At 26.0% G+C, this 26,948-nt stretch overlaps 1 protein-coding gene across 2 annotated transcripts in view; it reads right to left on the bottom strand.

Annotated features, from left to right (window-relative positions):
• Nucleotides 1-26,948, bottom strand: part of Vdup1 (arrestin family protein Vdup1) — a 107,780-nt gene that overhangs the window by 45,440 nt on the left and 35,392 nt on the right. The window lies entirely within an intron of this gene.

Here is a 26,948-nt window from a genome sequence, read left to right as displayed (position 1 = left end):
TAAGATATTTCTAAAATTTCTTATTTTTTTTATAAATAAAATTGGCCGCATTATTAAATGACCAATAAATTGTTACGGAAAGACAGGAAACGCTACATGTTCAAAAGACCATTCGTAATCTTTCAGTATGCGATCAGAGTCTGCATAAAAAAATCATTTAATGCGTAATTTCACAGAAATCCTTTAAAAATGTATAAGCCCGCTTTCAGAACTTAATGCAAAAAATTATAATAACTATGTTTAATTAAGTGTCGTAGAACCTTTTTCGTTAATAGGCAGAACATTTTATCATTTAAACTTTAAGCGCTCCTTTTAAAGGAATTCTTGGAATTATGCGTCATACAAGTTAAAAAAGGCATTGCAGACCTGTTTTACTACTTACAGTATTTTTTTTCTATTTATCTTTCTTGATTTATTGCACTTTTATTTAGTTTAATGTAATAATTTCATTAAGTTCTTTTTTATTTACCTTTAATTTAAGTTCATTATTAACCTTTTTACATTTACTTTAATCTAATAATTTTTGTTTTATTATTTTCACTAATAATTTAAAAAAAAATAAATTAAGGAAGTAAACTAAAGATATAATAGTTTTTTAATGGATTTGAATACGAGATCGTGGATAACGGTGTTCTTTGCTGGTTGGATTTCAATTAACCACACATCTCAGGAATGGTCAAACAGAGACTGTACAAGACTACACTTCATTTACACTCATACATATCATCCTCATTCATCCTACGAAGTATTATCTGAAAGGTAATTACCGGAGGCTAAACAGAAAAAAGAAAGAAAGTATAGAACTATACTTATATACTCTTATACGCATAACATCACCGAACGACAAGAATTCTATTATACTATACATTATTTTGTAAAACAGATCAGCATTAATTTATAGTTGTCGCCACATAAATTCAACCAGCTAAGAATCAATAATTTTTACTTATATTTATTCCAATGCACTTCAGTGCATAGATTGAAGTGCTTTGCACTGGCTATTGCGTTGTCCAGCAAAGAAATGTGGAAATTATAATGAATGGTTGAAACGTGATTAAATAATATTAACACAAGTCATATTTTATTTTCTCATGCAACTAACAGTTCAATCGAACTAGATTTGCAGATGATGCTTTTTTTATACCCCTTTTTATTTTTTTTATCTCATAAAATTAATTATAAAAATACTTTTTAATACTGTTAATTAAAAATAAACTTTTTTATGTTATGAATATAGAATAACAGCAAGATCTAATAACTCAATCGTAACGAACTACTCATGTGCTTACAAGTCGAACTGTGTCACAAGAGCAGGTATATTTCATTACATTTAAAATACTATTTCTTTTATATTAGTCAATGAACTGTTGAAAAATAAAAATATTTTATTACTTTATTTTTTTTGTTGAAATATCCGTATTAATTTTTAGTCAGCATCAGAAGCAAATTATGCATATTACAAATAAGATTACGTTTATTTGATCTTAGCAGTAAAACGAAAATTCTGCAAGAGAGGTCGGTAAAGAGTAAACATTATATAGGTAATCTAATAGAAAATGAGACGTACCTGAATTTTAAATGTTTAATTGAAAATGGGAACGGACATAATGTGATGGACCTGCCTCAGGGTAGATAAGTATATTTTGATAAGAAAACAAAAAGATAACAGTATTTAAAATACAAATCTAGAGTTTAATTAACCAGTTATTACTGAACTGTACAACTGCTTTCTCCAGTATCATTTTGGTTTGATTGAAAAATATCAAAATATAAACTAGGCTTCAAATCGATTACAAAAATAAATAATATACTATACCATGTGTGTATACATTGTTATAAAATAAAAATCGCTAAGAATAGTAGCATCAGATTTATACATTTTTATTAAAAAAATAATTCAAATTGGATTGCTTATTCTATCGTCTTTTTGTGATTACAACAGATGAATCGGTTCAGTAAAGGAGGTACTTCGGTACGTGAACAATGAACAAGTTGAAGACATGATGAGAAATGCATTCGATTCAAGTTCCTCCTCTTATTTTTAAACATATAAATATACCTGACGGTGAATGCACACGTTAGTGATATCAGATACGTGAGCTTTCTCTATTAGCTAGTATACAGTTGTACATTTGGTCGTGCCGTGTTGTTTTTTTTTTTTAACTCTCTCAACCTACTTCACGGGCTCGTGCAGTTCAGCTGAACCTATCTAGCACGTACACATGAAGACTGACGTAGTATACGACAAAAAACGTACTGCCAGACTACCTATAAGCCGAAGTTTTATACCTAAACCAAAATATAAACTCTTATTTAGCCTTACGTTTGATTTATATTAGATAAATTTAATATCACTCCTACTTAATGTCACCCGTACATCCATCCATACATTATATTAAAACTGTTAAATTTTTCCCGCAATGTTTTAATTATTGGAATTTTTGATTATTTATTTTTCATATATCACCGGAAGTTTTATGAACTGTACAGTTTAATAATATGATATTAATTATGATGTATCACTTCTTGTACGGATTAATAATTAATAAAAAATAATAATAATAATTTGTTATTAAATAATAGCAATTCAATTATTTCATCCATAACGTATCCATTTTTATGAAGTGAATTTATGTGCTTATTTTGGAAAACCGCTTTATTTTTGACCGATGTGTAGTCTTGCAGTATGCTAAAAACACGTTTTATTTTTATGTATTTTATCATCGGTAATAATATATTTCAGGTATTAAGATCAATGTAATTGAACCAGTAAGCAACAATAATTAATAATTACTTCATTGAAAAGTAAATAGATTTCTAATACATTAAAACTTATGTAATTTATTATATCGTTAATCAATAAGTATGTTAGAAAACACTTATGATAAAAAAGAGGTATTTTACATAAATTTTTAAGATTAATAAGTTAAAAAAAAGACTATTTTTAAAAATCAGCCATAATAAGTCAATAATACTCTACTGAATTTGTTACTTTTTATTAAATTTAAACATTTTCATATAAAACTAAGGTTAGTTTAAAATAGCGTACGGATTAAAACGAGAAATATACGAGTGCATACATATGTCAGTCAAAAAAGGTGATGTTTTACAAATATTACGAATTATAAACCGTGATAAAAATTTATTTATTCCTTACGAAAAGATAAATTAGTTTAGGTCTTTTTTCATAAAACAATACTGTACGTTTTAATAGTATGTGTATTAATAAGAAACGACGTAAGGGCAAGCTGACCATCTGTTAATTCGAGAAAGTGCCTGAGGGATTGTTAATAAACATAAATATTTAGGACATGTCTATCAAGCAACTTCTAAATTAAATTATAGATTCAATACACATACACACATACATGAGCGCGCACATATATATATCTCCCGAGCGCGCGCGCACACACACACACACACATGTATATATGGAAACATATTTATAAGAAGTTTTTGAACCACTTGTTAATTGGTTTTAAATTAATCGTTTTTCTTTTTTTTTCTGGAAGGAAAGTAGGGGAAAAGATGTAAAAGTGTTAGAATCAAGCATACCTCTACTTTATTTCTAACACTAGGCCAAACTAAAATTCTCAGTTTGGCATAGAGTAAGAAAATAGGAAAAACATGTAGAAAAAGAAATAGATGAATTTAATCTGAATACACTTTACTAACGAAGCAAATGGAAAATTAATTCCAAGAAAATAAATGCAAAGGCAAGTATCACAATTATAATCATATATGTAAATGTAAACGATTACTATTTCATCCTATAATTACAAGATAAAATAGTAACAATTAAAAAAAGAATAATAATAATGAGTGAGAGAGTAGTAAGGAAGAAAGTGATAGCGAGTAGTAGGATATGTAAATATATTTTTTTGTATATATAGTAATTAGAAGAAATAGAGAAGCACTGTTTTAGTACATAAATCATTACGAAATATAAGAATATCAAAATTTGAGAGAAAGAGAAAGAATGAACATCAACCGTAACTTATTTAAGACTCGTGGCGAAAAAAAAAAAAAACATAAATAAAAAGAGCTTCGTAGTGCCGGTTGGCTTGCTTCTAGGCCTTGGACGATAAACAAATATTCAAATACTCATCAAAGCATCGTACTTTTTTCATGCAAAATGCACTATTTTTACCTTTTTATAATTTTGTATAGTTTGATGTTTAGATGAATGAAAATAAATGAAAAAATAAAATTTCAATTAGCTACGAGCCTTTGGCAAGGCTCGTGGCTAATTTTAAAACAAAAAAATACATTTTTTGTTTTTGTACAGGTTTCAACTTAATTTCACAGGAAATAATACCGTATTTCTTGTAATTAAATATACTAAATTGATATTTGACTTTCATCCGAGTTCTATACGAGAAAGTGGTTGGGACACGGTTGGGACATAAATGGGGTTAACATAACCGTAGTAATCATTAAATTTTTACAGGTAGTTTACTACCCTTAACCACCCGATGTTGCATCTGTGCTATTTGCTAGAATACTAATCGCAACTTCATCAATCTTTCGTTGGTATAAGACGAATAGGTAATGTCGTAGGCGAATAAAAAAATCAGGTTTATTGTAAAGAGCCCGCCAGGTATATTGGAAAATTATCTAGCAATTTCTAATCAGCCTGATATTTTTCAGGCTTATTGTAATGAGCCCATAAAACTTTAGTCTAATTAGAAAATGTGCAATTGTTTACTCATTAAAGAGAAATAGAAGTAAATAGAAGTCCAATATAAGCATTATTGTTTATAATTATAAATATAATCTAACTACACTTAACCTACTTTCGCTTTGTTCACTAACCTTGACTAGCGAGCGAAGCGAGCGTAAATTAAGTTTGGTTAGATTATATTTATAATTTTTTGCAAATACCCACCGATTTGGAAGAAGAAATGTGCAAACAATTGCACATCTTCTAATTATTCTAAAGTTGTATGGCCTTATTACAATAAGCCTGAAAAATACCAAACTGATTAGAAATTATCTAAATGTCGTAGGCTGTTTACAATAAGCCTGAGATTTCAATTCGCCTACGACAGTAACACTAGAAGTTGCCTATTTGTGGAATAGCTGTGATTTGTAGAACAGTGACCACTTTTTTGTACTTTAGAACATGTATTATTTACTCGTATATAATCCGTTTATTCTCTGTGTGAATATCCACTATAAATCTTATATACAGTATACAGTGGTACTTCAGCATTACATTTTTTAAATTGATAAGCTTAAAAAACAAAGAAAATCTACATCTTAAAGATGTTTTATTACTATCTATGCTAATAAGGATAAAAATTAAAAGGAAAACAATGATAGCAGGTAAAGAGGAAAACTGTAAAATAAGAACGAAGAAGAGATGCATCAAAATTAGGAACCCATGAATATTTTTAATGTCCATGAATTTAGATATAACTTACAAACTGATGTAAAAAAACTAATTAACTGCTTAAGACAGAAAACGTATAGCTTAAAATAAAAATAATAATAAAAAAAAATATGTCCATATATATATATATATATATATATAGAGAGAGAGAGAGAGAGAGAGAGAGAGAGAGAGAGAGAAAGAGAGAAAGAGCGTGCGAGTGAGTGAGGGGGAGTGAAAGAGGTCGTAAAATAGTCCTATAATAAAATAATATACATTTCCACAAAAGTAAATATTTTTAAAAAGCCACTTAAAAACAAGACTTTTTATGACAATAATTATTTGAATTATCCAAGCTGATAAAAAAAAGTTTAAAATGAAACTATATCTTTATTTACAAGGGCAACTAGTTGATGTAATAAAAGAGGACAAACAACTTTCAAAGAACTGACTCAGTTATGCTCTCTGAATTAATTATACCATTTTTAAATAATACTTTTTTTGTTACTTTCTTGTAATAATACCGTATTATATTAATAAAAATGCAGGTACTTAACGATAATAATAATAATAATAATAATAATAATAATAATAATAATAATAATAATAATAATACAGTAAAAAAAACAATCAATCAATATAGGTTGTTTATGTACGATTTATAAATACAAAGCATATAATTTTATTTTGTTAATTCTTTACTTCTTTTCATACATGTCTAAAAACTTTAATACTCAAAATAATTTCATTATTAAAATGAAGTAAATAAATTAAATAATCTCAAAATTAAATTTTCAATCCAAAATTTGTATGATACAAGTATAAAAAACATGCATAAGAACATTCAACAAACCAACAAAACACACAATAAATAAAGGAAATCAAGAATACAAAAATTTAACTGCAATGACAACACTAAGTAAACATTGAAAGACTAGACGTACGTTAAACACACACACACACACGCACACACACACACACACACACACACACACACACACACACACACACACACACACACACACACACACACACACACACACACACACACACACACACACACACACACACACACACACACACAAGAATTATGCACAATGGAATCTACCAATTCAAACCACTTCATAGAAATAATACACAATTAGATTACTTCATGATTATAGTAATGTAATAGTTGTAATCGTTTACTTTAAAAAAAAATTAAGTCTACTCGCAGAAATTACTCTTGAAGCATTCTTCATACAATCTTTTCTTATTCATTCTTATACATATATATATATATATATATATATATATATTAGTAATAATTTCTATTTTATTTAATCAACTAACTTCATTTTTCATATGAATTACGTTTACGGAAAATTAAAGAGGGAAAATTCTAACAATTAACCATACTATGCATTAATCGCAATTAATCATAAATATTACGCATTCCATAACAGCCACCATGTTAACTTACTAGAAAGAATGAAATTTCAAGAAATAAGTTAATTAGAAACCTTTTTCAAATTTGTGAATCGTGTTTAGGATGAATTATGTATGAGTCATGTTCAGACAAGTAAATATAAGTCTAAATATTGCTACCATCAATTCAACTTATATAGAAACCACACAATAGTTCGAAAATATGTTCAGGATGTATAATTCCATGAATTCTGAAAATGAATAGTTTGTTAAATGAAGTACTCGCAATATATTATTCACTTCATATAAAGTTGGCGTATATCTTTATGAATGATTCACTATTTTATTCGAAAACGATTTGTATTCAAAAACGATTTAAATACCATTAGGACTCTCAGTTGAAAGTCGAATTTCCCACTTTTTGATTTTATTAAAATAAACGTAATACAAAAAAAAGATGAAGACAAAAACGAGCGACATTAAGGGCTGTTATACTTAACATTTTATAATTTACGGATTTTATAATTTTTCATTATTATTTACGATAATGCAAAACAATATATATTTTAAACTACATAAATATGACTTGCTTTTTTTTATTACCGCCAAATTTTTGCTTTCTTATCTAATTTTTTTAAAATTATTCTTCACTTACACTGACAATTTTTATATCAAAAGATCATGTTGTGCATAACGGTTGTTAGATGGCAGGCATTAACTGTAATAAACTTTAAAAAAAACCGATGGTGAGTCAAAATTATATGAATAAAATGAATTAATTAAATAAATTAATTAAAAAGTTTACAAAAAATAGATAAAAATAATTTTAACCAAAGTAATGATAATAACATAAAAATTTCTTCTAAATTAATAAATAAATAAAAAATTAGTACAAACAAAAGTTAACAATAAAATGATAAAAACGCCGATTTTGTAGTGGAGTGGTAGTATCACGGCCTTACATCCGAAAGTCACGGGTCCGATTTCCGTTCAAGCATGGTACTTTTTATGCTATAAAAATTTTCATCTTCATAGTTCCACGTGTATTGTAAATTAATTCATCCGTCAAAAAAACATAAAATAAAATTATACTCATAGCAACCTTTGACTGTAGTATTAATTGTATTTTATACTACAGACTGTTTGTTTTCTCCCAAATGCTCACTGTTTTATTAAAGAAACAGAGACTGCCGTTTATAGCATGGAAATACATTTTTAGTAACTGGTTTGGTTATGATTTAGATTATAAAATAAGTTTTGTTTATATGTTTAAATGAAATTTTTTAAATCGGTAACGGGATTTGAACTGCATAATAAAGATAGGATTTAAACGATAAAATCTGAGCGATACGTTTCGTATTCAGCAAACCTAGATTCTAATACGTATAAAGAAAAAAAGATTTCTGAATAAAAATATAAATTTTCATCGTAAATTTCTCCCTTAAACATTTTGTTATTTTACTTTATTTGTTTATGTGTCACGATGTCAACAGTTCTCTGCAGAGATACCAAGGTATCTGTTCGCAGTATGGGGTGTAAGTGTAAAAGTATCGTTAATTTTAGTCTTGAACAGACTCAGGCCGACCATTCCTGAGACCCTGAGATGTGTGGTTAACCCAACCACCCAAAGAACACCGATATCCACACTCTAGCATTCAAATTCATCAAAAATCTTTATGACTCGAACCTTAGAACTCTCGACTTCGAAAATCAGCTGATTTTCCGATGACGAATTTAACCACTAGACTAACCCGGTGGGTTAAAAAAAACTTGATAACAATTAAGTTTTAAAGAAACTGTTCTAAAACCTTTAATTAATAATAACTGCTTACCTACCAACCAACTTAGTACTGCTATGTTTTCCCACAAAAACAAATTATTGTTTCCGTGATTTAGTGTTTCTAAATAGAAATTGCAAGAAATTTTCCAATATTTTAAATTAAATAATAATAAAGGCCCAAACGTTTGAGGCAATAAGGTGAATCTGGTCGGTACTGTTCTTCAATTGATTTCCCAGTAATCCCACTTTCCTTACCCCATAATACTGTTTCATCACACGATGAGATCAAACGTATAGTTGTATTTTTTATCCACACTGTACATCAGATACATTTTGAGATTGATTTCAGCTAAAATAATAGATTATGTTTCAAAAGGTTAGATGAGTATAAATTAATAAAAAATAAATAAATAGAAAAAATGTAATTAGTAGTAGTAATAATATAACCGCAACTGTCATAACAATAAGTACCTACAGAAAAATTGAGAAAAGGGTTCAGACGGCGACCAGTGGTGAAAGAATAAATTTAGTGTGTTTTTTTCTGACGTTAGCAGAAAAAAATAACCGGAAACCGCACTGAAAATAACAAATACACCGAAACACAATAAATATTTTACTCGAAACTTGTTTAACGTTTTACGGTATTTAACGTTTTTATTAACTTTTTTTAATTGAAACCTATTCAAGCGATTAGTAATATTCAGGAAATCGTTTCTGACAAAGGAAAAAAGTATGTTTCTTTGAATATTTTTGAAATAATATATGTAGTCCAATTTTTCGTAAGAATCAAAATCCAACCAAGCTTAGTTTCGTTAAACGTGGATAAGAAGTTTAAAATTGATGTATTACAGGGAAGGCATAAAATTTTATAGTTATCTATCTTTACGTACATAATAAGAAAAAAATTACTAAATTAGAAAAGTTTTTAAGAAATTTGTTATTTAAAAGATTTCTTTAGGGTACTTAAGTTTATTTTTTAACTACGATGTTAATCAAGCGTAAAATTAAAACAAATTGGAAAGTATAAATAACAGATTAATATTTCGATTAAATAAAAAACTTCTCTTTAATGAAAGATTGTTAATACATATGATAATTATGTAGTGATGTAATCGTATTTTAAACTTAAATATGCTAATTAAGATAGGTTTTCTGGAGGTGATACAGTATATAATATTTTCTTTCAAATTAGTTTTTATTCACACTTACTAAAATACCTCAGTGGTTATTAACTAACATTTATCCTTTTTTAAGTTAAGAATTACCTAAAAACAACTAATCTTATCTCTTAGATTGTTTTCATCAGTTAAACTTTAATTCATGTTTTTTTTTGTTCTTTTATCTTAAGAATACTCTTTCTTATTTATTTTTTTTTAATGAATCGTTTAATAATAAAATTAGAGGAAAGAGCAAAAACGAAAAAGAACAAATTAATTAAGTCATTAATATTTTTTTTATAAAAAAATAAAAGATTGATTTAATTCTAAAGTGCAGGAATTGTATTTTGCGGTAGTTACCTTATGCTATTTGTTATTGTAATTGCTTGTAAAGTCTAATTAGTATGACTTATTTATAACAGTTATTCGTGCAATTATTATCTTATCCTTTTCTTCCTTAATAGTGAAAAGATCAATTTACGATTTTTAGTTGAAGATATTATATAAACATTGTTGATTTCTGTTTTAAATTAAACTTTTCCATCAGTCATTTAAAAAAAAAGTTTCTCGGTATTATAACATTTATTATGATACAATATTTAAATAAAAAAAGCTAACCCAACAACGTATTTAAAAATAATTATTAAAAATCACTCGTTGATGAAATAAAATTTAATCTATTTCAGATTTATTAAAAAATCTGCAACATATTTTGTAATTAATTATCATAAGTGATTCAACGAATTAAATATTTGATTTTTTTCTTAAATGAAAAGAAAAATCAAAAACTACTAGTTTATCTGTAAACGAAATGCTATCAGATTAAATACTTAGCGGCCATTAAAAGTTTAAAAACTGGATTTATTAATTTACTTAATACAGGAAACAAATCTCGGTATTTCGTGTGAGGTCCCGGTTCTAATCCCGGTCAGGCGTGGTATCTTTTCATACGCTACCAATTTCCACCGGGCTGTTGATGCCCGTTTCATAACAAAAAAAAAACCAAAAACCAAAAAAAAAAAGATAGAGGAAACAAATATCGAAGATTTAAACATTTTATTAGAAATACCGAAACTCTACATAATATATGACTAAAAAATAAAAATCAGCATTATTTTTTTTATTGTAATAAATAAAATTTATTTTTTTATTTATATAAAAGTACCCTTAATAAAAATCATCCAATTTATACTTCAGTAAAACACGTTTGTGAGATCACTCAAATTGTATGTAAAAACCCCAGACGTTTTATTCAAGGTTATCAAAGTGTGACTTATAGTGCTGTGACATTTCAAAGCCTTCATTTTTGTCTGTGTGCGTAATTTTCTTTTATTATGTAAAATACTTCTTTGCATAGTCTGTACCTTGATCTGTCTCACAAGTTAGTTTTTTTACACATACAAATTTATTATTTTTGTTAAAATTTTATTTTAATAAAATTTAATTTTGTTAAAAAACAAAATTTATATAATTTATAATTGTAAATTTATTTTATGTTATAATTTATTAGATTTCTGATAGTTATTTTAATAAGTACCTATCATTTAAACGGTTTAATTTTACAGTTTACTGTTGTTTAATTTTGTCTTAAATTCACTTTTTGGGGAGTTCTAAGCTTACAAACTTAAAAATTGTTACTTTAACGTTAGCATGTTACTTTTATTATATACTTCTTTTTTTTACTTTTTAGACTATATGAAGAAATCATAAATCCGTGTGAAGAAACAATTCCAAAAGAAAAATGAAATTAAATGTCCTGTTTTTGCCGTATGTAACAAAAATAACAAATCAGGTCAAAAAAAAAGAAGAAAACTGCTTCTGAAAATATAAATCATCAGGGATTTTTACTCCTGCTTCAAAACAAACTGCACGTATTTTTTTTTTTTTTTTTTAATGGCCGAACAATCAGAAAAGCTATTATCGCTCTATTACAAAAATAGAATACAAAATACTTGTAACTTAAGTCATTTCATTATTTGTTGACAACTGGGTTTACAAATAATGTTTCCTAAGATGTTATACTAGTTTGCATATTAATAAGATAATTGAGAGGTTATATATTAGAATGAAATTGTCTGTTGATGATTGAAGCTTGCAACATAACTCGGTACTGTTACCAATAACATTTCGCATATAATTAATTACTTATTCAAACCGAATTTCAAGAAACTGTGTTCAGATACAAAAAATAAAAGTTACGTTTTTTATAATGCTATGTCTGAGGGACATAGATTACTCAGAAACCACATTTAACTACTGAAGCATACTATAATTGTAGGCGTAGAAACGACTACAACTTGGATACCCAATTCTTGGTTAAGAATTGAGAAGTCATGGTTGAAATATCGTATTAACTCTTACAAACTGTAAAAGGAGTGCTCGGGATATCTATATATGTAAAATAAAAAATAAAAGACATATCAGGCAAAAGGTCAAAGATAATTATTCATATAAATTATAAATTTTCACTAATAATTAATTGTTAATTATATTTTTTGATTATCCAAATTTTTTTTTAATGTTTAATTATTTGAATGAAAACTTCACTTTTGATAAACAAGATAATCTATTGGATAAAAAAAAAATAAAGAGTTATGAGGCGAGTTTTGTTCTGGAAAACTCATTTTACTATTGGTATATTGAAAACAAAAAATAGAATTGAAGTAGTTCTTGAAAATTCGTCCTTGTTACAATAAAAGTTAAAGCAAAGCATCAGACAAAAGTTGACTGATAATTTTGAGTATTATGGAGATATGAAAAGAATATTGCTCTTCAGAGCACGTGATTATATCTATATATTGAAAAAAAACTATAAGAATTCATCCAGAAGCTTCTACATAATGCGTTGGTATTTTAAAAATTATCCTTAAACGTATTATAGAATGATATAAAATTTTACTTTTATTTTTCGAACTGAAATGAAAAGTTAGTATTATTTTTTTTATTTTAATCAATACAATTCCAATTTATAAATACTTCACACAATATATTCTAAATTTTAAATAATAAATAATAATTAACGATTAAAAAAAGTGCTTTAATTAAAAAGAACGAAATAATTTAATAATTATCATTGAAATTGGATCTTAAATTCCCATAACAATTAATTTGCAACATAATCTTTTTCTATATAGTTCAGGTCAAGAAACAAGTTAATATAAAACAGATAATCTTAATTTTGGTAGATGAATACGAAAACAAACTTATATATCAAGCATCTTTTCGAAATAGTAATAAACAGATATCTTGTAAAATGAAATTACGACTAGTGTCAGTTGTATGAAATTATTTTCTGTAATATAAATATTTATTTTTTTTTTATTATTTTTAATTTTAGTTATAATTCAAAAATAAATCGAAAAGAATTGAAAGGTTTAAAAATTTTAAATTAATAACAAGAAATTCATAAAAATATATTAGAAAAAAATGCCTAATAAATGGAATTTTAATTTATTATTCGTTCAACGTTCATCACTATTATATTACAATAAATTACGCTGCTCAAAATAAAAAAAATAATATTCACAGCGGTCTTACAGTTAAATATTATGCTCAAAATTTCTCCAGATATACTATAAAAAAATTATAAAATTAAAATGAAGAAAACACAATCACAAAAAAATACGATAAGTTATTCAAATAAAAAAAAAAAATTAAAATAATTATTTTACGTAGAAAATGGTAAAAGCACATTAGAAATTTGAATTAAAGAACAAATTTAAGAACAAAAAAATAAATAAAACAATTTAAATATAGTAGAAAACATATTTTTATGCATGTGAATAAAATAAGGTCAGTTCAAAATAATAAGAAAAAGTCTACAATATTATCTTACAAAAAAAATTGATTAAAACATAGATACGACAGATGAAATATACTCCGTAATACTTCAATAAAACAGCTTTTTTCAAAAAAATAATGAATGTAATAAAATACAAGTTAAAACGACATCTTGTGGAATGATTAAAAGTAATTTTAGAAGCTTACTGGCGTAGCTTCTAAAATTATGAAATCTTTCGCTTATAAGAAAACAAGACATTTCAAATGTATTTTTTAACGTGAAGAAAGTTGATATAAATAGTTACCTAAAATAATTATTTTACTACCAAAATTTCTAACAGGAAATTGTTTGTAACACTTATTTTTCTTTCCTACTGAATATAAACAATAGTTTTATATGTATATTATTAAGACGTGTTCATTTAAAATATAAGATTGTATTGTCACAACTATTTATAAAAATTAGGATAACTATTGATTAATGTATAATATAAGCATTCACTTTTCATTTCTAATGGCAAAAATGCAAAACGTATAAGGAAAACTTTACGAAATCACTTTATAATGAACCTAAGGATATTTTGTAATACGAACGCATTAACCAGAAATTTGTAAATGAATTCCTACAGTTTGTTTCCATAAACCAATATTATCATGAGATTTGCAGAATAATATTCGTCTGATAGTACTCTAATACATGAAGTTAATAGTCATGTTTTGTTTTTAATTAAAAATTAATTACTTATTCACTGTTAAATACATTTACATCGGTCTGTTAAATATAAGAAAGAAAAGAGTTAGTTATTTATTAAATTATGTTTTTTCAATGTAAAAAGAGTAAGAAACGAATTAAAACAAAGATTTTTTACTCATTTTGTGAAAGGCGAGCTTATAATTAGTATTTCTTAAGTTCTTGAAAACAAAAGCCATATAAAACTTATTTTTGCTCCTATCGGTTTCTATTTAAACAAAACTAATTTTTTCGGGAAAAAATCAATAAATTATATTTGTACCAAAAATGGAATGAAGTCTTCAAATAACTAGTTTTGAAAATATTTAGGGCAATCAAAAAATATAATTATAAAAATTGTTATGTAGCTCTCTAAAGTGTATTTCATATAAGAATCGTTTCAAAAAATCATTTTTTTATTAAAAGAGAGAGATGGAACCGTTGTTAAAAAATAATTGTTAAAATAGGCCAACTAGTCAAAAATACATCTTATTGTTTATTATAGAATAAGGCAAAAATATTTGTCATATTGTGTTAAACAGTGTTTGTGTTAATTCTTACACGTAGTAGATAAAAAGTTTTGAGGTGTTAAAATAACACCTGTAAAACATCAGGTAACACCTACAAAATCAAATTTTCCGTATATATTTAGGTTTATTGAGTCAGCAGTCCAAAGAAATTAGTTGGTTGCTTCAAAATTAACAAAATATACCTTTTAGGAATATTATTATTCTGGAGCGTAGATTCTAATTTGATAAACAATTTATGATGAGCGTTTTAAGGATGTAGAACCTAACTAATATAATCAGATCATATGAGTGTATCGAAAGGCTTGAGATACGAAAAAGTGCTGAAAAATATTTAAATCTTAATAGATTTTTATTTAAAATATATTCAAACTGGCGCTTGGATGGTTTTCAAGGACTATGGGATGAATTCTGGTAACGCTGAGCTGAAAATAATCTAAAATACAGCTAATTCAAACTTGTAGAAAACATACTATTTGTTTACATTGTAAGGACATCATTAAAAACGAAGAAAGGTGTTCGTTAAATTATTTTACACAAATAATCAACGAAAAATAAAATAACAAAAAAGCAAATATATATATATATATATATATATATATATATATAGAAACAATAATAAAGGTAATATGAAATAAAATAAATACATTTATTGCTATGGTTATAAATAAAGGAAAATCAAGGTGAGTCAGCTGTTTACGAAATCATAATTTATTTCAAATTATGATAGTTGCAAAATACTATATTGATTAACTGATAAATCATGCCTAAAAGATTTAACTTAGTTTCTGCAATCAAAGTAACAGTAATTACTAGTAATTCATGAAAATTGTCTGGGAAAGTAATAAAAAGTATATTGCATTTTATGCAATACTTTACATTCACTGATAAATCCTAATGTTCATCATAATAATATTAGTTTTTTCAATTTATATATTTTTCAGCTTAACGTGTTATTGAAACGATGAAATAAGAAATATTTGATGAAAAAAAAGCTTTTTCCTGCTCTTATATAAAGAGAAGAGCAGGAAAGATAAATAGAGAAAAGATAAAAGAGAAAAAACTGACAAGATAAATTAAAAAAAATAAAAATAAAGACGCAATATATTCAACGAATTTAAAAAATTAGAACGATAAGTTAACGTAATACTTTATAAAATAATCTATTTTCTCATAGACTAGATCGCGCGATATGGTAAAACATAAAACAGTATGCAAGTAATGAATACTGAATGTTGTAAACGCTAAGAATTATGACTGTGATGCAATGAATAGAACTACTACCACACGACAATAATAGAAATAATAACAATAGCAATAAAAAAAAAGTAATTCGTATTCTTTAGTTAATAAACCATGACCTATGCGAGGCGTTCACCGGAATAATAAGGTGGGGCAATCATTTGACAATATACAATTGATAAATAAAATAAGTTTAAAATTTAAATCTATTTCTTTGTACAGTACTTGAATACTTTGTAAAACCAAAATTTAATAACAAATTTAAATCCAGTTTACAGTTTCCGGCAACTGGGTGGAACTACAAAAATCATTCATTATATCAACAATTTACGTATATATTTTATAGATTTAATATAAAGAATTAATTTAAAATTTTGCGAATATATGTTTGTAGAAATTACTTAATGAAATTGGGCTAATGAAATTAAAATAGATCAATAAAATATAAAAGCATTATTCTGACTATTGATTGTAGGTTGCAGGGGAAAATATTAAATCTGTAAAAATTTCCGTGAAATGAAATCGCGTAGAACACCAAACTCGATTTAAAAGTTTGGTTATGAATCATATGCTTTGAATTCTCTCTTTCTAAAACATTTGATAAGATTTTTTTTCTTCAACTGTCGTAATTTATCACTTAAAAAAGGAACTTATCCGTATATAAACTCTTATATAAAAATAAACGGTCAATTTAGATTAGATTTGTATATTACAATCGTTGTTGTGATTGTTGAAGTTCAATCAGCCTTCAGATGGAAAACTTACTCACGTACTAAATATATACAGCTTAAGTTCTTCTTAATTTATAGGAAATATATAATTTATTAATTTTGGGATACGTAAAAATATAATTAATTTGATGAATTCAGTAATTGGATAAGAATTTTTGGAAGTTAGTTGAATCTTTTACTGATTCCAGATCGCTTGTATAACTAATCGGAAATACTTGCACTCTTTCCGTTCTATTTAAATGCTGTACTAATATGAGTGTATTACACCGATAAGCTCTACATTTAAATTATTATTCTGCATTGGAATACAGATTCATCATTATTTTCCCATAAATAAGACGATAGGATCGTCCAATTTTCTTACTGGTCACGTTCTTCTTCTGAGCATGTTGCGGAATTACAAAATAAGTATAAGAAGAAATGCTTTGATGTAACAGTATGTGTGGTAGTACGTAAACTAAATTTTAATTCAGTTTATTTTTTATTGTTAATTTTGTTGGCTTAGTTTTTTGTTTCAGCAACAAAATGGATCAACATATACCGGTATACGATAATTCTACACTTCCTTACCAACAATACTAAACCAATTTGGTATTACGTATTTTAAAATGCCGTAAAAAATAAATTTAACCAGAAACTTATCCTTCTCTAAATTCAACTGCAAATAGTTAATGTCGCGTAAATCTGTATTTTAGGATGACTAAGTTATGATTGAATAATAATAGATAATTGTTGAAGTTCAACCAATTTTCAGATTGAGAACTTACGAAACATCAAATGTATGTAGCTTTACTTTCTCATGATTTATCGATTGATAAATAAAGCTAAAAAAATACGATCTGAAAAATTAAAAATGTAACTTTAAAATACTGAAATATTTTTAAACTATGGTTTAAAAAAATGTGAACTGTTTTATTTCCTACGAAAACAAATTTTGACACTGGATGACCATATGTTTTCATTATCTTGGAAAATTTTCATTATCATAAAAAGTATTATCAAAGTAAATAAAACGTATGTTTTATTGTTTTGTGATTTTTGAAATTTTCTTTAGTTGCTGTGAATAGATAGTACCTAAAATGCAGTGTTTATCACAGAAAGGAATATGTTAATTTTTTGCTTTACATCCTTGTTTTACACTATCTGTTACTGTCGTTTTTTATGACTCGTGACTTTCTTTTTAAAGTAAATTAATTTCAACTAAGATTCATCGGAGTTTATTTTTCTAAGAATAATGATATTCATTCCAAAGATAATCCCTTTAATAAACAGGGTAAATGTATCATTTGTAGAGATGAGTATCAATTGCACTTTGCTAAGCTTGTCAAGCTGCTCTATACAATTGTATTCAACTCGGTGAATAAATAAACAAGAATTCATCCTCTCTTTCTTTTGTAAGTTTTGAAAGTTTTGGTATTCACTGATGATATTCCAATTTCGGCAGCGAGTGATATTTTCAGCTCAATTGTCTATAACTGTTTGGTTACGACATAAAACATAACAAAGGTCTCTTGCGACATCGCAGCAAAGTATGATCTCAATTATTTAAAATTTTCTTTTTTGTGCTCTGACTTATCTAAACAATTCAGTTTATTTTATAAACAAATTTAGGGTTGTTTTAAAAAGTTATTTAGGATTATCACATTTTTCATTCATGAAAAAACGACATTTGGCGTTCACTCACTCATCAGCTTGGAACAAAAAAAGTACAAAAAATGTAAGTCTAAAAATTTGTAACAAATTTAATTTGTGTATAGGTGAGTATCTACCATCAAAAATTCCAAATTTTTTACAGGTGTAACCCAGAATGTGTAAAATTAGTTGCTCATAGATGATAATAATGGATGATTAAACCATAAAAACTGGTAATAAACTTGAAAATTAATTTAGGCTCTTAAGTAAATTTTTAAATACCTTTGTGAGTCTCTACGTTTATGATTTGTAGACTCATAGTTTTTTTCTTGATATATTGTTCCTTAAAATGTACTTCATATAAGTCCAAAATAAGGTTTTAAAGACAAGTAATAGTTAAATTTCGTCTTTATTTATATTTGTACGATTTCTTACGTGAGAAAATCTTTACCACATCTTTACGAAGACACGCAGATATAATAGAATCCTATCCTGCATTATCGACATGAAACCGAGTACTGTATTAAATATTATGTTAATGTAATATTATTTTTATGTTATGTAATCTCTTTAACAGTTGTCATGGTCGTTTACAGTTCATTTTTATATATAACTGACCAACTGCATTCAACTCAACAATCCTTTGATGAGAAATCTTACTGAGCTATCACAGAGTGTCCTTCACCAGAATATACGTTATAAAATTTAATAAAATTACAATAGTGCAAAATTGTATATTATAATAAAGGTATAAAATATACAACTGAAGTACAATAACTATTTATTTAAGTAGGAGTTAATAAAAAAAATAACATACCGTAGAAATTCATCAACTCGTCTAAGTGTATTTCAGTTTGCAATAGCCTACTAAAAGATATATAATTAGTATGCCAAGGACAATACGTGGGCTGTATAATGAGAATAGTTAGTGGGCCACAAAATTATAATCTTTTTATATTTATTAAAATAGTCAAGTAAACAGCGATAATAAGTAAAAAAAATATCTGTGTTTCATAGTTATATTAGTTCAGTTTTTTCCTTTTTTTTTCATCTGATGTGTAAATCTGATGATAATGATCATTAAAGTAGTTTAATGCAGATTGGTCAACAAAAAAAAAAAAAAATACTGAGTATTTTTTTTTTATGGTGAAAGAAGATTTTGATGAATTTAAGAGCAAATGTAATTTTACATACTTTCCTTTAATTTAAAAAACATTTATATAAAATAGGACCAAAAAAAAATTGAAAAATATTTAGTTGAAATTCAACATAAAAAATCAAAAGTGGGTTAATATTTTAATAATTGTAGAATAAGTTTTTAAATTTGAAAAAGGTAAGAAACGATGACTAATATTTTCAACTAATGAGCAAATTATACGTGTAACACAATTTTATTAAAAATTGCAAGAAAGGGCATCCATATAATGAAACTCTTCAAATCCTGCATACTGTCATTCATAAAAATTAACCCACGAAAATTTATTAACAAAAATTATTAAAAAAAAAACAAAAAAAAAACGAAAATTAAAATATTTAAAAGTTATAGGCATACAAAATTGAACACAACTTTGCGAACAATTTAAGCTAAAATATTTCTTTAACTATTTTTATTTAATGAAGAAATATTTTATCTATCTTGTTATGATACTGCTCTGTAAATCGATATTTTAAAACAGAGAAAATATTGTTTGATCCTACTGAAATAAACGAACTGGACAAATCTGTCAATTACTGCAGAAAAAGGTCTAACACAACAAAATATGACAATTATCTTCTAGGCTCTCATGATACATAGCCCAAGGCTGTAAAATATATTTTTAATCTTTTTGTCTTTTTTAAGAGTGTTTCGTTTCGTTTTTTACGGAATTTAATGAAATAAAAGTTATTTCTTTATAATTATCTCATTAGGGATTTTGTTAGCTAGCCTTGTATTCTTTTTTTCTTCTTTTTTTTTTTGATGATATTATGAATAAAATTACTAGACTATAAACAAAATAATATTGTTTTACTTTAAAGATATAAAACAAAATTAGAGGTGGCTAACTCATTTCTGTCACGATAATAACACATGTGGTATTTTTGTTTTATTTTACTTTTTAGTCTGGCTAGATACTATTCTCCAGTCCTTTCTGTTTTATACTAATATTTTATCTGTAATTAATTTCAACTCATATATTCAGTTATTGTTCTAAAAATTCGAAACTTTTTAAACTTTTCAGCCTCCTATTCTATTCATAAAATTGACAGAACCTGGATAACTTCATATATGACCCACAAACTACCATCCTAGTTTGTCTTTTTATAAGATTCTTCCACGAACGTCACTCCTATTTATCCTGAGAACATTAATTTTATATTTTATCAATGCACCCAGTTTTCAAAATTCTAAAAGTTTTATTCTTCCGTTCACCTTTCCATACCATTATTATTATTAATTCTCCCAATTCTTTTTACTTTGATTGTACTGGTAACAATAATTAGGAGTGACAGTAAAAAAAAAACCTGTAGTTATAATCTGTATATATTCCGTCGAACTCTGTGGAGGAATGGTAACGTCTCGGTTTTTCATTCGTTAGATCCTGGGTTTGAATCAGCAGTCAGTCTTGGCACTTCACACGCCACAACTGATCTCGATTGAGAGATCTCGAAAATAAAAATAGAAAACTATTATTGACGGCTTACTTGGATAGTTAATCTATAGTTACTTAAAAAAAAGAAACATATTACATAGAGCAAAACACAGTTGGTTATTGCCTGATTCAAATATAGACTATATTGTTATACGGTATTTTACATTCTGGGAGATGTCTGCCTGGCCATATTTTAGTTAGAAACAGAACAAGGATTTCCTTAACTTTTTTAAATGTTTCAGTATTTGTGCTGGTAATTTTTATTCTTTGTATGGGAAAGATTGTACGTAAAATACTGCAAACTATTATGATTATGTCAACACACCCAACCCTATAGAAAGTGCAAATATTTATTATGGCTAAAAAGGAAGTAGAAAGTCATCCTGTAATTTCTAATAGTGGCATTTCCTTGATTGGCACTGACTATAGAGAATTCGTTTACTAAATATTATTTTAAGTTTTTCAATTTTTCTTCAAACAGGCATATCCTCGGTATACTAAAAGGCCTAAAGAAAATCTTTTTTTTTTATCTTTATATACGTATACTAGCGGACCCGACAGACATTATTCTGTAATAATATTCAGTGACATTATTCACTGTAATATAGACATTATTCGTGCCTTATTCTGTAATAAATGCACACACATAAATATAAGTAACTTAATTAAGTTAAAATTAGCAGGAATGTGTTCTAAATTTCATTAAAATGACTATTAGTATGATATTATCAGTTTGTGATTGCTGTATTATTGTAATGGGTTTATTGATTAATTATGTGTAGTATGGTTAATATTTATTTTCACTAAATATTGAGATGTCCGATGAAAATTGAATTAAAAAATCGAAACGTCATAAAATTAATAATTAGTGTAATTAATAAATTTTCATCCACATTACTACTAATTTTCACTTAACATCATTCTAAAAAAGTACCTACAACATATTTTTTTTTTTTATTTAATAATTTTGATGTTTCATAACCATGTAACAGCTTAATTAATCAATTAAAGCACTGTAAAAAAGCAACGTAGTTAAAATTTTAGTAGAAATTTTTATCATTTTTCTCATTCTTTATTTTAACATCTATTTTACCAAATTTTAGATAATTGTAAATTAAAAATAATTTTAGAAAACTTTTTATAAAATTAATCAGATAAAACATTATAAATTCAATCTTTTTAATATACTTTAAATTATATTATAAGTAACTTATATTTTAATTTTATAAATGTTATATAATTTATTTTACAAACTTAAATTTTTATTTTCAAAGAGCCGTTCAATACTTCATAAGTTGCATAGAATCAAATGAGAACTGACAATTTAAATTTGTAGGTTAAGTTGATTGTTATTGAATGCACGTGTATACATCATTAAAATACATGAAAAATCATGTAAAATACTCACTTCAATACTGCACCTTACAAATTTGCACAATGTACATTTTTTAATTAAACTTTAAAACGTTATTTCAATAAATAATAATATAATATAATATTCTCAATAAGCGCGCAATTCAATGCTTCGGTATTGCTAGATCTGAGTATACATACAGATTAAATGACAACAATTGAAAGTTTCATAAAACCTTAAAAAGCTGAACATTAGCAATTTAACAAAATTTAACATTTCACTTTATAAAAGTCAAAATGTAAAAAAATCCAAATGGCAAAACAACAGCACTACCTATCGGATTTAATTCACACCACTCTCTAATCACAGTATTCGGTGGAAAATAATTTTTTAACGAAAATTGTTGTGGCTGCAAAATCATTACAATTAATACTGAACATTAAGAAACTTACAAAACATTACGGAACCTTATAAAATTTCACCTTTAACTTGATAAAATTCAGAATGTAAATAAATCCAATTGTCAAAATAGCACAACCTATCGGATTTAATTCAAACTATTCTCTAAATACGACTTTTAATGTAAGAACAACACTAAGCTACGACGCAAGTAACTGATATGCGAAAAAGCAACAAAATAAAAAAAAAATTCCTAGAATCCGTTCCCAGCACCAACTACCGGGTTTGACTGATAAACGAAAAATTAAAAAAAACTTCTAAAACGCGATCGCTGCTCTGCCTACCGGACCCAATTGTGAACCTTAACCAGATCAACAACACATAAATAAATTAAAAAAACATTTTCACTTCAATACTGTACCTTACAAATTTGCACAATGTATATATTTTAATTACACTTTAAAACGTTATTTGAATAAATAATAATATATTTCTCAATACGCGCACAATTTTAAACGCGATCGCAGTGCTGTCTACTTATTACTTAATCAGTTGTGATTTTGTTTACATTGGCAACGGCCATACGGGCTCTTTGCGATTGGTCGTTGTGTTTGACAGCGGCCATCTTGCATTGATCTGATTGGTTTTCCTTTGTTTACATTTCCATTTGATTTACTAGCCTCTTATTTATTAAAAAACTGTTTTCTCACGATTTTTTGTAACACAATAATAACACAAAATTACGAAATATTTTTTTTCAATTTGATCGCAGCACCAACTGTTGGGACAAACTAAAATTAAAATAGAATATTATTGAATATTCTATACTGCGATGGTAGTGCAGTCTGCCGGATCCAATGTGAAACATTCCAAAATCAACAACTACTTATAAATAAAAAATTAATTAAAAAAACATTTTCCGGCGGAAAATGTATATATATGAAAATTTTTAAGTTTTTTTTAATATTTAACCCTTTTCAAATCGTGTTTATAATTCTATTTTATATTAGTAATATCTATGTTTTATAACATCTCTCTTTTTGGTTTTTTTCTTAGTAATAGTTGAAAAGATTTTTTGAAAGACTCTCCTGATTAGTTTAAATTTTGAGAAAATCTGCTGATTTATTAATTTACGAAATAATTATCACGATTGCTTTAACCATTTATTTTCTAATATAAATGAATTAATCTTATTTTGAAGGATTTTTTCGATTTCAAATTTGATAAACTGTTACAAGTTTGTTTTTTTTTTTTGGAAAAAAATTATATCAGTTTCGGTTTTATCTTCTAATTTTCTGTTCCTTGTTACTCACCAAAATCTGACATATTATTTGTTTAAATAAAAATTAGATTAGAAACGCGTCTGTGGAAGGCCGATGGACCAGCCTTATTTTATATATTAAGGATTAGATTAAGAATGAATATTGTTTGCCCAATTATTTGTTATACAAATTATTTCACTTTGCGTTCACTTTATCCATGAATAAAAAATCAGATTTATATGAAATATCTTGAAAAATATTACTATAGCGTTAGTTTATATTTTGCATATAAGAAGCATTCCTTCTTTTAAAAGATAATGAATTTGTATATTAGATAATAACTTCGACTTCCCGTCAAAGTTTTTCATAAATAGCGTTACAACATGAAAAAAAATTTACAAGAAAAAAACAATTAATGAATAAATTGATCTTAATATTATTAAGTATAAATTCATGATGATAGACCTTTAAAAAATTAAATATTGTACTATCTCCTCCCCCCTCCAAAAGTTCCATCTAAATTCTTTTACTACGCTAGTATTGTATTTAATATTTATAGTTTTATTTTATAACTTAAAATTTATATTATTATAACATTCACTTTGTTGTGTAAATAAAGAGAGGAAATAATTCCATTAAGTTACAATTTATATCTCTAAATAATAACTTGGCTCAAAATAGTGTATTGAAGAAAGGAAATATTTACGATGCTTTTTTATTTATCTTTTACTATTTTGTTCCATGGATATAATTAAAGTAAAACAATTTTTTTGAAGATTATGCTCTACGGAAAATGTTACTCAACTGAATACTATTGGACTCTATGTTTAAATTCAGCTTAAAAAAAATTACTTGTAATATTGAGGTTAAAGAAAATTAATCTGTCATATATTGATTATTGGTTATATATTGAGGTAAAAAAATTACTGTTTAAAATTTTTGGCTTTAGAAAAATTAATAACCATTAAATTAAATAAATTCTAAAAAATTATTAATATAAATTATCTTATTTGATAAAATAGCATTAAAAAAAAATATTGTTATATATTATTGAATAAAATAATAAACCCACCAGGTTGGTCTAGTGGTAAACTCATCGTTGTAAATTAGCTGATTTCCAACTCGAAATCACCGTGGATACTGGTATTCTTTGGTGGTTGGGTTTCAATTAACCACACGTCTTAGGAATAGTCGATCTGAGTTTGTTTAAGACTACAAATTTACCTGTACAGTTACATTACACTGATAAGCTGCTAATGGCTTTAATTGTTGATGAGACTATAAATTAAAGTATTAAAAAAAATTAAAAAAATAATTCGAAAAAATGATAATTTAGTTAAAAAATTGAACATAAAATTTCTAATTTTTGGTAGAAATACTGACGCTCTGTAATATTTGTAGTGGTCATTTTATTTTTTAAATAAATAAATTTATAACCGTTTAATTAACTGTCGAAGTTTAGTAGTTCTGTAATAGACTAAGTACATTCATCTTGTTTTTAGGAGGTCACGAATGTACTCTAAATATAGATTTCTATCACCACCTGGCCGGAATTAAATGTAGGCGATATAGTTTTCTTTTTTAAAAATACATATATCTATTTGCTATCACCTACGTTGTTCACCAACAGCAATTCCCCCGTAACTTGGTTTAATCCAGAGCAACATGAGTTCTTATAATAATGAAGCGTTTTATTTATAGGAGAAAATTAACGTAACATATAGAATAACTGAAAAATGTGTATTGAAGTATGTTTGCTTCTTTTTTTTATTTCCTAAAGAAAATAAAAATAACTATAGTAGGTGTAACTTGTATTATTATTAACATAATATTCTATAAAAATTACGAAAAACTAAAAGTTACTAATTTATTTCCAATGGGATTACATTTATAATTAACAAATGTATTTTTTAAGCCATTAAAATTGCTTCAGGTATGGTATTTTCACAAGATAGAAATCCGTTTTTCATCAAAATAAAAACAAAATAGGAGTCAAATTAGAAAATAACTAGAAATTAGCATGTAATTTCCGAAGGAAAAAGTAAAAAAAATTAATTACAACTAAAATCATTATTTACTATTTAATTTAATTTGTTTTTAATGAATTACTCAGCAAACGTTGTGAAAATAAATTTCGTCAGAAAGTTATTACTTAGTAACTCAAATCACTTCTTAATGTCCAAACAAACATACCGTTGATAAAACAATCAAGCGAAGGAAATAAGTAACTGTCTGCACAATCAATTTCAATTTATAATGATGTTTTATAAAAGAAAAAAATTCTTCATTATAGGAACCTATTTTACGAATATTAATGACAAATATCAATACCCGGCTTCATCTGGATAGTGGTCACTGTGGCATCAGAATCTATTGGCAGAGGAAGTAAATTTTCTTCCCATTATAAAAATGTAAAAAAAAAAAACAAATAGATTTAATATAATTTTAATGTATTTTTCTTACGTAAAAATATTTTTAAATTTCGGCCAAAATTCAAAGAAAAAAGTTATATCCATAAGTTTTTCAAACCTTTTCTCCTTACATATGTTTATATTATTTTATTTTATCAACCTAATACACTGTTTACCTGGTTTTTGTTTTTGAATTTCATAAGCTTTAATTTTAAATCCTTGATATTTTCGATAAAAAATATTCTTAACGAGTAAATCATGAATAATTTTATAAAGCGGGGTTAATCATCCCAATTTCATTTTTCAGATCTCTATTCGTAAACATTTTTACATAATACGATGTTTCAAATTTGGTTTTAAGTATATTCTACTGAAATTGTTTGTAAAATCACTTTCTGTACATGTAAACGACAAAAAAATTATTTTACGAGAAGCAAGGTGCAACCCGCTTTTAAAAATACAAAAACAGTTTCCTACAAAATTTATTAAACTTTTTATGAGAAAAAGCCATAAGATTAGAAAGCCTTATTTT

Source organism: Lycorma delicatula, chromosome 3, assembly GCF_047948215.1.
Source record: "Lycorma delicatula isolate Av1 chromosome 3, ASM4794821v1, whole genome shotgun sequence".
NCBI classification, from domain to species: Eukaryota; Metazoa; Arthropoda; class Insecta; order Hemiptera; family Fulgoridae; genus Lycorma; species Lycorma delicatula.
Note: the sequence above shows the minus strand (reverse complement) of the source record. Positions and strands in the feature narration are given on the sequence as shown.